This window comes from Arvicanthis niloticus, chromosome 6 (genome assembly GCF_011762505.2).
Source record: "Arvicanthis niloticus isolate mArvNil1 chromosome 6, mArvNil1.pat.X, whole genome shotgun sequence".
Classification (NCBI taxonomy): Eukaryota; Metazoa; Chordata; class Mammalia; order Rodentia; family Muridae; genus Arvicanthis; species Arvicanthis niloticus.
The window spans coordinates 33,320,184-33,334,228 of record NC_047663.1 but is presented as its reverse complement, the minus strand read 5'-3'; the positions used below and the strand labels follow the sequence as shown (position 1 = coordinate 33,334,228).

At 48.5% G+C, this 14,045-nt stretch overlaps 1 protein-coding gene across 4 annotated transcripts in view; it reads right to left on the bottom strand.

Moving 5' to 3' along the window:
* Akap1 (A-kinase anchoring protein 1) overlaps positions 1 to 11,316 on the bottom strand; it is a 32,235-nt gene extending 20,919 nt beyond the window's left edge. The window contains exons 1-2 of one of the 4 annotated variants that reach the window (XM_076936042.1): positions 9,897 to 10,198; positions 7,958 to 8,198 (exon numbers count right to left, since the gene is read on the bottom strand). The gene's annotated coding sequence lies outside the window, so the exon portion shown is untranslated. Of the gene's footprint in view, positions 1 to 7,957; positions 8,199 to 9,896; positions 10,199 to 10,503; positions 10,692 to 11,131 lie in introns of those variants that run through there. The other 3 variants (XM_034506111.2, XM_034506113.2, XM_034506112.2) reach the window with 3 other exon arrangements.
* Between the last annotated feature and the right edge of the window lie 2,729 nt (positions 11,317 to 14,045).

The window sequence follows — 14,045 nt, the reverse complement described above, 5'->3', positions numbered from 1 at the left end:
CTCTCTGTGTAGCCCTGGCTGTCCTACAGACCACGCTGGCCTCGGACTCAGACATCTGCCTGCCTGCCTCTCCAATGCTAGGACCAAAGGCATGCCCCCACCATGCCTAGCCTAGGGGTGTGTTTTTGAAAACTTTGAAGGCTGTGTCCGGTCCCTCCTAGTCCCCCATCTTGGGCTCTCTATTATTGCCTGGCTTTACAAGTGAATTCTGTCAGGCTCTAGGGGGTGATGACAAAGCAGATACAGGAATGTACTCCTGGGTACATGGAGTTCCCACCTCACCACAGAAGGCACCACATAGGCCGCCCCAAAGGTAAGCAGTGATCTGACAACAAGCTTACTTAAAGTCATAATCCTAGCTGAGACAGGAGGATCATGAGTTAGAGGCCCTGTCTCAAGACCAAGCAAATAAACGGTATGTGGCTTCACAAGATGTTGCTGTGAGGCTAACAATGCCAGCAACCAAGAAATCACAAAGGCCTAAGAGAGAAATTCTATCCAATAAATATTTATTGACAAGTCCAAGTATTAGGCAGCGTAAGGCAGAAATGAGTGAGAAGCTCTGAACCTTCCACAACTTTTTTGGAGGTGAAAACCCTGACCCCTTCCCTAGTGAGCTGCTCTGCTGCCCACACTGCCAATGACTGGTCCAAGGGGCAGGAAAAAAAATGTCTGGGGGAGGGGGGAAGGGCAGAAAACAGAGTACCATTTCCCCAGGAAGGGATGTTCCAGTTCTTTGTGCAGGGATAAGAGGACTTCAGACTGAGTGCTGAAGAGCCAAGCACAGCTGGGCTGCACTCAGTGACCGCTGTCACTACCACCTAGGTGCTCAAATCCAGATCCTCTCCTTCACAACTTCTAAAAGGCAAAGCCTTCTGTTAGCTTGGTAGCAGGGACCTCCTGGCTTGGTTGTCCCTGCTGAACAGTCCTGTATTCAGTCACGCACTCCCTCATGCACACTTTCAAAGGTACCTGCTCTCCTGCACATAGCAGCATGCTTCTTGATAGCTGCCTACCTATGTATACACTTTCTCAGCAAGGTACCGGAGGATGTGCACTCCCCAGACACTGGAGGAAATCTAGAAAGGAGGGAACATCTGTAGGCATAATGTTATTGTGCACTGTGTAAATATCATCCTTGTATTACTCAAATGCTGATTTCTAAGAATCTCCTGTCTCAATGTTGTGCAAACATTGCTCCCCAATTATTCTCTGAATGGTCAATAAAGCTAGATCAGCCAATGACTGAGCAGGGTGAATAGGGTTAGACTCTTTCTCCCAGCTGAGGGAGAAGAGGGGGGAGGGGAGGAAGGAGGGAGGGAAGGAAGAAGAAGAGGAGGAAAAGGAGGAGGAGGGATCCTCGGGGGAGAGAGTCCAGGAGTCATCATGAGAAAAGACCTGGCGCCCAGAGAGCCAGATCAGTACTAAAATGCAAATATCTCAGGGATTTTGGCTGGGAGGTAGCCAAATCAGTTTATAGGATTAAAATAAAGTAATACTGCTGTTCAGCTTTTTGTGCCCTTAAAGATTGTTAAATAAATATAATAGTACAGTCTCAATTATTTGGGAACTAGCTGGGTTAAGAAAACTGCAACAGGTATCACATCCAAGGAACACATCAGAGAAAACTCCCAGGAGGAAGAGAAGGCAGAGCCAACAGAAAGGGATATATCCCCAGAGCAAAGTGGGACTCTTAGGAGGAGCTGGTGCTGCTATGTTTAACCACAAAAGACTCTCCACCAATGGCATGAAGCCTGCCACAGTGACAGAGGCTAGGAAGCAGCAGGAAGCTAGTAAAGACACAGAAAAGTATAGAAAGCAAATAAGGCTACACATGATGGCGTATATCACCCCCAGAACTTGGGGTGAGGTGGGGGTCTGAGGTACAAGGATGGTGAACACCAGACAAGTCTGGGCTACACAGTGGGGGGAAAAAAGACAAAAAAAAAAACAAAAAAACAAAAAAACAAAAAAAAAAAAACCAACCCACAAAACCCTTAGAGCTTTGTAGCCACAGATAATGTTTATGAATAGTAACCTTCAAATTATGCTACTTTCTATATTGAGAAACTGAGGAAGGTGGTGTAGGAATGAACCAAACATTCACTCTCCTTCACAGAAGAAAGCCAGATAGTGTTTTCTGAAGCAGCAGCAGCAGCAGCAGCAGCAGCAGCAGCAGCAGCAGCGGAAGGAAGAGGAAGAGGAGGAGGAGGAGGAAGAGGCAGGAGGGGGAGGGAGGGGGAAGGGGGGAGGGGGAGAAGAAAAAGAGAAAAGCAAATAGACTAGAAACAGATAAAAGTCGACAGGACAGCTAGAAAGCTCAAGCAGTTTCCAGCATGTACTGCTCTTACAGAGGACCTGAGTTCAGGTCTCAGCACCCACCCCCCAGTAGGTGGCTTACAGCCACCTGTGAGTCCAGCTCTAGGAAATACAATTCCTCTGTCCTCTTTAAGTACTTTCATGCATGGCAGGCAAGCACAGGCACGCGCGCGCACACGCACACACGCGCGCACACACACACACACACACACACTAATAATAATAATAATAATAATAATAATAATAATAATAATAATATAAATAAATAAATAAGGAGGCTGGAGAAATGACTCAGCAGTTAAGAGTACTGTATGCTCTTCCAGAAGACATAGGTTCAATTCCCAGCACCCACATGGCAGCTCACAACTGTCTATAACTCCTGTTCCAGGGGAATCAGACACTCTCATGACGACAAACATTCAAGCAAAACACTAACGTATATAAAATAAAAATAAATAAGATATTACAAATATATTTCTATAAAAAGAGAGATAGGAAAAGGAAGGGAGGGAGGGAGGGAGGGGGAGAGGGAGGGAGGGAGGGAGGGAGGGAGGGAGGGAGGGAGGGAGGGAGGGAGAGAGGAAGGAAGACAGGCAGGCAGGCAGGCAGGCTGGCTCCAGGTAGCTTCCAGGATGCTCTGACAGGACAAAGGACTGCTTGGGGGACCAAACACAGGTCTGTCAGGTGCATTCTGGGCAAGCCCTGTACCACTGAGTCATACAGCCCCAGCAAAGGACTGTCTTTTCAAACCCTGTACATAATCAAAAACTCAGTGTAGCCTGCCAAGGCACTGGGTTTAAGCCCCAGAACAGCAGATAAATAAATATCTCTTTCCATAGGCAGTGCTCTGACACTGTTGATCTGGGGTTTGGGTTTTGAGACAGGTCTTCACTATGTAGCTCAAGCTGATTTTAAATCTTTAAAGCATAAACCTTCCTGCCTCAGCTTCCCAAGCACTGGGATTCCATGCACATGTCACCAGGCCCAGCCAAAACTTCCTGCAATGGATACTCTACTACCACACAGTATGTCTTGCTAACCAAGGTAAACATGCAGTAGTGTCAACTCATACAAACGTGTAATGCTCGTTTCTCATAACTGATAGCAACCTTGCTTCAGGTATTCCTAAAACTAACATAGCAGTAAAAATCAAGAAGAGAACATGCTCACTGACAGAGCTTTGGGGAACCATGGCACTCGTCTCTCCAACGTTAAGGTAGCAGAACCCATCAGGACCCATCATTTAATAAAGGTATCAATACCTACTGCCAGCTAGTTCCATGCAGGCTGGGGACTCAAATTTCAGGTAATAAGACAATACAATATAGAACTTAATGTAATATCCCTGTAGTCTCTGAACTGGTTGAGAGCACAGAGCCTTGAGGCACCCCTGGCACATTCCCCATGCGTGTAAAAGTAACAGGAAGGTTAACAATGCTTTCTCACCTTTTCTGGCCCCGTGGTTGAGATGAAAGAGGCTATGGAGAATACATGGGATGGGAAGCGCTATGCAAGTGTGAGAGAATGTCTCCTGAAGGGCCATCAGCACCTCAGAGCTCAATACTGGGAGCCATGCCAGGATCAAGGTGGTTCAGAGAGGGAGAGAAAAGTCCCAGGCAGAGAAAACTACCCAAGCCCTCGGGAGCAACAAGTTCAGCTAACTCAAGGGACAACAAGGAAGCCCAAGATGGGGTCAGAGGGCTGGCTGGCTCCACATCCCCCACAGAAGCTAAACTTCGGGAATCATGGGACTCACAGAAACATACTAGAACATACTTCCAGAGGGAGCACTATTCTCAAGTGTCAAGGAGCTTTGTTCTTAACTCATAAACTGCCTCCAGAATCTATTCCAGAATCATGACACCCCTGGCTAGAAACATAGGGTATGTTTCATGGGTAAACCAGAAAATTTTTTTACCTAGAACCTCAGCAAATATGTTTGCCAGGAAGTCCTGAAACCACACTGCATATTAGCTTAGAGCCACTGCTGGACCAATATCCTTACTCCTATCCCTCAAAGTGGATCTAGCCCACTAAGGAGTCCAGTCCCTAGCGGAAGGTGCACCCATGCACAGTACACAACCCTCACAAAAGCCTTCGCTACTCCTCTGAATCAGATCTTGCAACAACAACCCTGCTCTCCAGCCAACATAAACCATAGGCCACAGAGGGCCTTATATGGCTTGAAGCTTTCTTAATCAGAAACAGATAGATGGGCTGGAGTTGGCAGCTGAGTTAGAGGGAAGGAGGAAGGGGGAGAGTGGAGAGAAAAGTATGAGGAACAGGCAAACTTGTCAAACTCCTTTTTCATCCCTCTTCCGCCTCACTGGCTTCCCCCCAGCGAAAATCCCTAGTGGGGGTAGGAGGTGTGGGATGCAGACATTAACTCAGAGTTAGAGTTATCGAGTTAGACAGACAGACAGACAGACAGACAGACACACACACACACACACACACACCCCTACCTACCTACCTACCTACCTACCTACCTACCTACCTACCTATCGGAGCCACTTTGCCTTCTCCTGTGTTTGTATTTTGATGAAAGCCAGAAGACACCAGTAACTGGACTGCCAGTCAACACATAGTTTCAGACCGTTTGTGCTACTTTGTGGCTAGCCCTTAGGTTTGGGCAACTTCACCAAAAAGGCAGGGATGGGATGGGGAATGGAAGTTAATATGTTTTTCCAGAAAATTAGCTAATGGGGTAACAGGGGATCCTCATTTCCTAAGATATAATACCTTGTCCATCTCCCTAGTTCAATGCTGGTCTCTGTCACATGGCTGCCTGGCCCTGTCCTGAACCCAGAATAGAAAAGGCAACCTCAGAGTCCTCTTAAGCAAAAGTGGCCACAGCAGTTTCTAAGGTGGCTTTAGTCTCCTCCTTCCCCTGGTTAGATAGCAGTGGCCCCCAAAGGACCTGTCCTGGACACTTACAGTCACACGCACTTGACCCTCCTGAAGGATGCCACCTGCTAAAAATAACCACAAGCTTGGTGGAGTGGGTGACACCAAAGCCAAAGGACAAAGCTGGGAGGTTATTCTCAAGAGCTGGTCTCTCTCCAGGGCAGCTGGACAAGCCAGAGTCACTGCCTGGTCTCTGCTCCAGTGACAAGGAAGAGATGATCAGCAGACAAAGGCTAAGAGCTGCTTCCAAATGGAGTGTTCTCTCATCCCCATGAAGGCATAGCCAGACCAAGGCTAGAGAAGAGAAGGGTCTGGGGGCTGCCTGGACAAATCTTTACAGTCTCCTCCTCTCTTGGGTAGCAGCCTGAAGGCCAGGGGATGGTCTCATGACCTCCATGTGAGGTCTGACAGGCAATGTTATTATTAGCCAAGGAATGAGTGACTTCAAGGTTGTCTTACAACTGCTCAGTTTCCCAGTCCCAGAGGCTTTCTTATTCGGTAATTACTTGTGCATTTCAAAGGTACACTTCCCTGATGATGACAGGACTCTGTAAAGAGTTAAAAGAGTAAGATCTGAACTTCAGTATCCTGTGAAATGCAACCCAAATAGCTCCACAGGTTGTAATGAGGCTTAAGTAACTCAAAAACACTTAACAGACAGACTAAGTCTTGTAGGATAAACTTTTAATTCTTGAAAACCCCAATTTCACACTGTAGATGGAAGAGGGGGTGATAATGGAGCCGTAAATAGCAGTCTCAGGAACAGGCCAGTATAGGATCCAAACAGTGTTGCTTAAAAAACAAAACAAATAAAACCCCAGCTAGATAGATACAGATACAGCGGTATGCACCCGTACCCTTGGCTACTTGGGAAGCTGAGGAAGGGTCCTTGAGCCCAGGAGTCTGAGACCAGCCATGACAACACAGTAAGATGCCATTTCAATAAAAAAAAAAAAAAAAATTAATTAATGTAGACTATAATAATAGGCAATCATCAAATGTAGGCTGCAGAATCAAGTTCAAGGCTACTTCCACAAGGTCCAAACAAAGCAGACCCAGGACCAGACTGTTGTATTTTCCAGATTAAAACATTCTGTCCTGCAGGGGAGCTACTTAAACAGAGGTAAACTAAAATTAGCTAAGAACTCCCTGAAGCTGAACAGATTCACTAGGCTCCTCTGTACCAGAGTAAACTATAAAAGCTGAGAGTCCCTCTCAAAGGGAAAAAAAGCTGAGCCCCAAAAAAGACAGAGAAGAGCTGCTAAGATTGGGACCAGAACAGCTGCCTAGAAGAATACCATCCATGCTGCCTCAAAGAGGTTTGTTTAGACCAGAGTCACTTGGAAAGGACACTTTCCAACCTGTTGAGCTGCCTGCAGGCTGTGCAGTGTGCTCCAGGTTCCCAGCTGTGAGCTGTCATCCATGCTGGGGTGAGCCGTGGTGATGCAGCCGTCTTTGAGTCATTTCTGCTCCTCTAAGTAACCCCCACAAAACTTGTTGGTTCACCAAGTTGGACGTCGGTGGTATGCACCGATTGGTCTGTCACGTAATCCCTATCTGGGGTGAGTAGACGAGTGTCGCATCTCCCCAGGAAAAGTTTTGTCACATAACATGGATGAAAAGGGCTATCTATAAATACAGTCCACTCTCTACATTGTGGCTACTCTTTTTCCCACTGCCTTCTGTAAAGGACACCTCCTAACATTAAGATGGGCTGCTGGGAAATCAGACACAGTAGCTCATGTCTGTCACTCCAGCACTTGGAAGGTTCTGACAGAACGATCTGAGGCAAGCTGGGGCCATATAGCACATACCTACGATACACAAGCAGACCCTGTCTCAAAAAAAAGTGTTACCGACACAGAATGAAAATTCAAACTGGTTTAGCCGAGAGGTTTCATACTGAGGTCCTTTGGAAGCTTTCGGGTCTGGTGATATGGCATTGGCAGACCAAAAACAATGACCATAGACACCAGGCTGTGTAGAACCAGGAAGGCCCTCTACAGTAATGTGCAACCTCTCAAACCAAAGTGGCTCTGGAGCGGCTTCAGGTCTGGCTGCTCTGCTTCATGCTTGGGTCCCACAGGCCTCTCAGGAAGTTTCTTAAGAATCCATTCCCCTTATCCCTCTCCTCACTGTAGACCAGAACTTGCTTCTTAGCATGCCGTGGAAAGAAAAACTTGGTGACCAAAGTAGTCCTGTTTGGGAACTATAAACGATAAACCCCAAATATGTAGTGCTTTTTTAGACATTTACAGGTTGAGGCAGTTAAGATTTTAGAGTAGGACAAAGAATATTCTAGACCTGCACCATCCAAAACTCTGGTGATGAAATGTTGGCCCCAGGGTGGCAGGCAATCACTCCTCCAGCAGCCCCAGGTACAGAGTCAGAATACTTTATAGATATAAGCCTGAGACCAGCTCTCTCCAGCCCATAATCAGAATACTTAACACCTTTAGTTCATCAACTTGCCTTTACCAATTGAAAAAAAAAAAAAAAAAAGACCCTAGATGGCCAATCAGCTGGTAGGAGCTTGGAGAACTACAGCAAGCCCTGACCCCCTGCCAGCTAAGGCCAGCAGTGACAGGTTCCTCTGTCCTGAGCACTGCAGGATTTCCTCCAGAACTAACCTCTTGCCTTGCTTTGCTCCCAATGCAAATGGGCCTCAATGACAAGGCTAAGTGAACCCAAGCCACCAGTATATAGGACAGGGGACAGAAGGTTTACTAACTTGAACTGCAGGAGCATCCAAATGGCAAGGACCTGGACAGAATGATGTTGCTGAACCCAAAAAACTCAAATCGTCCCAGTGCTGGCAGCAACAGTCCTCACTACCTGCCACATGTCATACGCCATCAGGAGGAGGACGACAAAGTTGACGAGGAGAAGGTGAGCAGTGATGGTGTGACTTGTAATCGCAGCACTTGGAGGGAGCAGGACTGTGTTTAGGCCTCAGTTACACTGCATGACTCCTGTCACAAAAAAAGGGAGGGGGAGTGCTTGGGCCTAAAGCTCAATTGTACAGTACAATTACCATGCATAAGCCTCCTATGTCCAATCCCAAGTGCTCGAGAGAGACTGACTACACCAGGAAGGAGAAACAGAATTTGCCCTATGAAGCAAGATTGAGGACTTAACACACCCCATTGTAGAGATTAGCAACTCTCAAACATGAGATGGTATCAGTGGCACATGGGGCCCATAGAACCCAAGCATCTCCCCATAATAAAGTTCCTAGGATGACTATTCAACGAGACAAATGCCAGATACAAACTTCCCACACACAGGAAAGGACTGAGCCACAGAGAGGCCCAGGCATGGCAAACTCACAAGGGACATTAGGAAGGAGTAGCCAGGGAAAACAGGGCAGCTCCCCAGGCACATGAGCTCCAATGCCTTAAAATGCCAGTGTGACCAAGACATGTTGACCCAGGAGGCTAGGTGGCAAAGCCTGGAGAAACCAATTTGTCTTCCTTTTCCTTCTAACCAAGTTACTAGGTCAGAGGCTAGGGGAGGGAGTGCTTTTATATTTAATCAAATGACTGAGTCAAACAGGGATTCCTTGGGAGCGAAGGATACCATACTTAAATGCCTAGCATATACCAGGGATAGTTCCAAGTCTTAAATACCATCTCCATCCATATTTAGGATGAGAAAAGGAAAACTGGAAGCTAAAACTATCTTCTTCCACCAACTCTAGCTATGACCAGCCTGGGGCCCATATAATCTGGGTTACCAGGTAGCAAGACAGATTGCTTTAAAGTATTGATGCCCCGCAACCTGACACATTGCTTTCAGCATCTGAGCAGGCATCGTACAACTGATACCTGTATCTTGGCTGTCACCCTGCAGTGGCTAAGTGTGAACACAATTCCTACAATTAGCTGGGAGAGAGGAGAACTCCATGCGGACACAAACTCACTAGATTTACATCAGGTCTCACCCACTGGGTTGGATAGCTACTGGCCCACTCTAGAACAAAGCCTTCTGATTTAGCAGACTAACCAGAAGCTTTAGTGATTTGCACACACACCCCTGGGGTAGGAGAATGTCCTCTAACCCAAGGCCATTCTTTATATTTCACAAGACAACACCCAGAATTACCCAGAACCTACAAAACAGGTTAGAAGTGAAAGAAGGCTCAACATCAAGTCCCAAAAGCTCCCCCAAACACAACCTCACTTGTCCCTCGGGCTCTGAAGGAGTCCTAAATAATCTGAAGGTGAACCACTTAAATGCCAACCAAAGACTCTGACATGAGAGCAACTCTCTCATAGAGTTTATAGATGCTTTGCGCCTTTAAGAGAGGAATGGGTAGGAAGCCCTAAGACTCTAAGCCCCGCTTTCTAAAGTTAAGCATTTCATTTAAAAACAAAACCAAAAATCCCACGGTTACTAATTTGGGAAGGATTTTGCAGTTAAATGAACGTGTAAGGTTATTGATTTCCAGAAGCAATAGCAATTGTAATTGCAATACACGGATACAGAGAGAGAGAGCACACCAACAGAGATGGTTAAGTTAGGTCCAGCTACCCTGATTTCACGGCAGGCGTTAAATTTAAACCCCAAGCAGCCTTAACTTCAGTAGCAGAAAGATAGGCAGTTCTAACCTCACTAATTGCCCTACACATACACCCGACCTTACCGGTTTTAGAAGCTTCCACTCTCACCTGGAGCGAAGTCCACCGGGTTGGTGTTAACCACAGCCCAAGGGTGGAAAGATACTAGTCGCTCGAGGCATTTCCCGGAGAAGAAAGGTCCCAAGCACAGGGCTTCTCAGAGGTCTCTTCCGCACAGCCCAATACTATCAGCGCCTTCCCTCCCGCAGAAAGGAAACAGGAAAATATAGGACACAGGAGTAGTTGACACCAGAATGTAGGCTCCTTGACGCGTACGGAGGTTTCTCTACGCAGGTTTTTAACCTATTACCCCGGCAAAGTCCCCTTCCATGACCCCTGCAAAAGTCCCTCCAGATCACTGTCCTGAGACGGGAAGAAAGGTGGAGCGCGACACGTGACCCTGAGCCTCCCCACCCCCGCCAGAAGTCAGCGGGCACCTCTAGCTAGAGGTCTTCCAACTCCTGGGACACGCTTATGGGTTCCACAAACTCTAATCCCCTTTCGGACACCCAAGTCCTCGACCTCCCGATCCTAATTGGTCTTATGGTCCCTCCACCGCCAAAAGGTTTGGGACCTGTCTTGCATCCCATTCTCTCCGCTGCGACCGCAGAGTCCGCTCCAATAATTCGCGGCACTGAACTCCAGGAATTGTGCCTACCTGCTCTCCGGTTTGCCACCACTGCCGGGCCAACCCAGAGTGAGTCAACTGGGCCCAGCAATTAGGAAGTTAGGAAGGGAAGGGGTCCCCAAGGACCTCCTCTCCCGCCTTGGGCACCGGGTCCTAGGCAGAGACCGCCCCGGTGCCTCCTCTCCACGCTCAAACTGGGTACACACGACCTTTGAAAAGTAAACGCTAGAGAGCCTGGACGACCTTGGGTGGGACGCGCTCGGGCTCTCTACCCAGAAGGGTGAGCCTGCACAGGGAAAGTTGAGGCGCACCGGAGCGCCCGGGGAATTGCGCCCTCATCTTCATCCTAGAGGCCAGTGACGTGAGGGGGATGGGAGGGGAAAGCAGCGGCTCAAAGCAGCTCCCCGAGCTCAGCGCACGCGATCTGTCAGCAGCAGCCCGCGGGCAGACCGCCGGACTGGGGACGATCAGGGGAGCGCGCGGGTCACCAAAGCACAGATCTGCCCGTTTGACAGCAGGCGCCGTGCACACGGCTCTCCGTTCCCGGAGTACCTGGCGCGCGCGTCGCACCCTGCACCTGCACCCCAGGCTCCCCATCACCCCAATTCGCTCTCCCTCCGGGCCCGGCGGGCGGGTAACCGCGCCAGCCGTCACTTACCTGCTCCCGGGCGACCGTCTAGACGCACAGTCCTCCCGCCACCGCCCCCTAGACCCCCACCTAGCCCAGCGGCCCTGCCCCGCAGCGCTGCACCGCGCTTCGGCCGCTCCCCCACGTGCTAGCCCAGGCCGGGCGAACACAGAGACATTAAATACTGAGGACGCGCAACGACGTGCCCGCGGCGCGACGCAAGGCCCCGCCCCTCGCCCTCCGCCCCCCGGCGTGCCCCCCTTGCCCGCTCGCTCTCCTGCGCGTGCGCGCCACCGACCGCTCCCTCCCCCCGACTTGCGCGCGCCTCTCTCCCAGCTGCGCCAAGAGGGGCGCGGTCTGGAGCACTCCGCTAACATCCCGGCGCCGCTCAGGCCCGCCTTACTGGCGCTCTCGCGAGAGTCACTATAGTCACGGCAGGCGTAGGAGATGGCCCTACGACCCACACTCGGGCTGGGTGGGTTACCAGTGTCTGAGTACTCGGGACAATGAACTTGGCTCGCATCGGGGCTCTGCTTCTTCTCCGGGGACGGAGAGGTGTCAGGCAGATTCCTGCCTTGGGATGGTGCGCCCCCTGGAAAAGGCAGGAAAGGCTGGTGAGGGACGAGGCTACATTGTTCCCCTTGCCTAGGAATTTAGCTTTCCGGTAACCTTGTAGCATAGCATTTCGAGTATAATAGGTGGCCATTAATTGATCAGTAATATGGATACTGTGTAGCCCTCGAGGGCAACTTGCTTTCTCATTTTTGCAATTTTAGTGATGTCGAAGGAACTTTTTCTCTAAATGACCTGGGTTTTTGCAAAGTTTGCCTTCGAAGAAATGGCCACCATGAGTCACTGCCTCCCCCAACAACTTGAGAAAACTACCCTCAGACAACTGGATAGGACAGAGGTTCCACTTGCGACGCCCTGCTCTCAGCCTTAAAACCCAGGCACTTTTAGTTTCTTATTTTGATATTCTGTAACTGTCTCATGTAACCTACACCAGCCTCAAACTGGCAAGTTCAAGGCTCACCTTGAACTGATCCTCCTGCCTCCACCTCTCCATGTGTTAGTTGGCATTTCATAGCATTTTCAATGCACATTTTTTGAAAAAAATATAGAAAAGATACCATACTATGAAACAACGATTACTTGGGAAAATCTTCACTGATGACCAAATGTGAAGTTAAATTAAAAAAAAAAATCTATGCTTACTGAGTGGTAAATATAATTCCATGTATCTACCGTCTAACTTGTTTATTTCATGAGCCAGCACTTGGAAAGCTGAGGGAAGAAGATTGCCACAATTTCAAAGCACCCTGGGCTACAGAGTTGAGGTCTCAAAGTAAGCCCCTCCAAATTGTTTTTAAAGATTTTTTTTTTATGCATATGAGTGTTTGCTGTAAACATGTACTTTTATCTCTGGGGTGGAAGGGTAGGTGCCTGGTGCCTGTGAAGGCCAGAAGAGGATCTCTGGATCCTCTGGAATTGGAGTTACAGGCAAATTTAAAGCCTCCATGTGGGGGCTGGGAACCGAACTCTGGACCTCTGAAACATTTGATAGTGCTCTTTCCAGGGAGCCATCTCCACCACCACCCCACCACCCAAATTTAAGTCCAGCCATACCTGTTCTGTAAATAACAGTGGATTAGTGACTGACCCTGGCAGAAGAGAACAAAAAAGAAGCTTCAGCAATTAATTCACTTGAGACTAGATAGTGTCCTGAACTAATGACCCATCACTCACTCAGTGACTCTGGGGCTGTCAAGGGAGAGGGAGGCTCACTCATACTGTTGTAGTTAAGGAAAGGGCAACAGAGAATGATAATCCCTCTGGCTTGAGTTACTGTGAGAACCAAGGATGGGGAGTCCCGGTAGACAAGCAGCATTTGATTTATTTGGGGCCCATTAACTTTATTTGGTTCCTTTCCTTTCCTTTCCTTTCCTTTCCTTTCCTTTCCTTTCCTTTCCTTTCCTTTCCTTTCCTTTCCTTTCCTTTCCTTTTCAAATAGCAACTGAGTTAGATGTGCAAGTCTGGAAATCAAAAGAGAATGGGTAGGAAATACAAATATGTAAAAAGTGTGTAAAAGGGGAACACACACACATTTCCACACATATTTGAGAATGTTTTGATTTTGCTTTGCTTTAGATAGGTTTTTGCCAGTAACTCAGACTGGCCTCAAAGTTATGATTCTTTTATGTTAGTCTTCCTAGCGCTATGATTACAGCTCCAGGTCGACATACCTGGCTCAGAGTGGGGGATATTTTTAAGAAGAGAAGGAGACCCAGCACTTGGGAGGCAGAGGCAGGCAGATTTCTGAGTTTGAGGCCAGCCTGGTCTACAGAGTGAGTGAGTTCCAGGACAGCCAGGGCTACACAGAGAAACCCTGACTGGGGGGAGGTGGGGGGGAAGAGAGAAGGAGAAAAGCAGAGAGAGGAGTGGGGATAAGAGCTAGGGGGTTGGAGAGACAGCTTCAAGGTACAAGCAGTACAAGCTGTACAGACATGAAGACCCGAGTTCAGATCCTCAGCTCCCACGGTAAAAACTAGGTGCGTGGGATGAGGTGAGTCACAGGGTAAGGCAAAGCTGGAAGACCTGAGTTCGATTTCCAGGACCCACTTGGAAGATATAACTAAATCCTAAAAGTTTTCCACCTCCTCCTCCTCCTCTTCCTCTTCTCCCTCCTCCTCTCCCTCTTCTCCCTCCTCCTCTTCCTCTTCTCCCTCCTCCTCTTCCTCCTCCTTTTTTTGTTTTTCCTCTTCTTTCTCCTCTTTTTCTTTCTTCTTCTTCTTTTTTTTTTTTCCAGACAGGGTTTCTCTGTGTAGCCCTGGCTGTCCTGGAACCCACTCTGTAGACCAGGCTGGCCTTGAACTCAGAAATCCTCCTGCCTCTGCCTCCCAAGTGCTGGGATCAAAGACGTGCACCACCACTGCCTGGCCCTCCT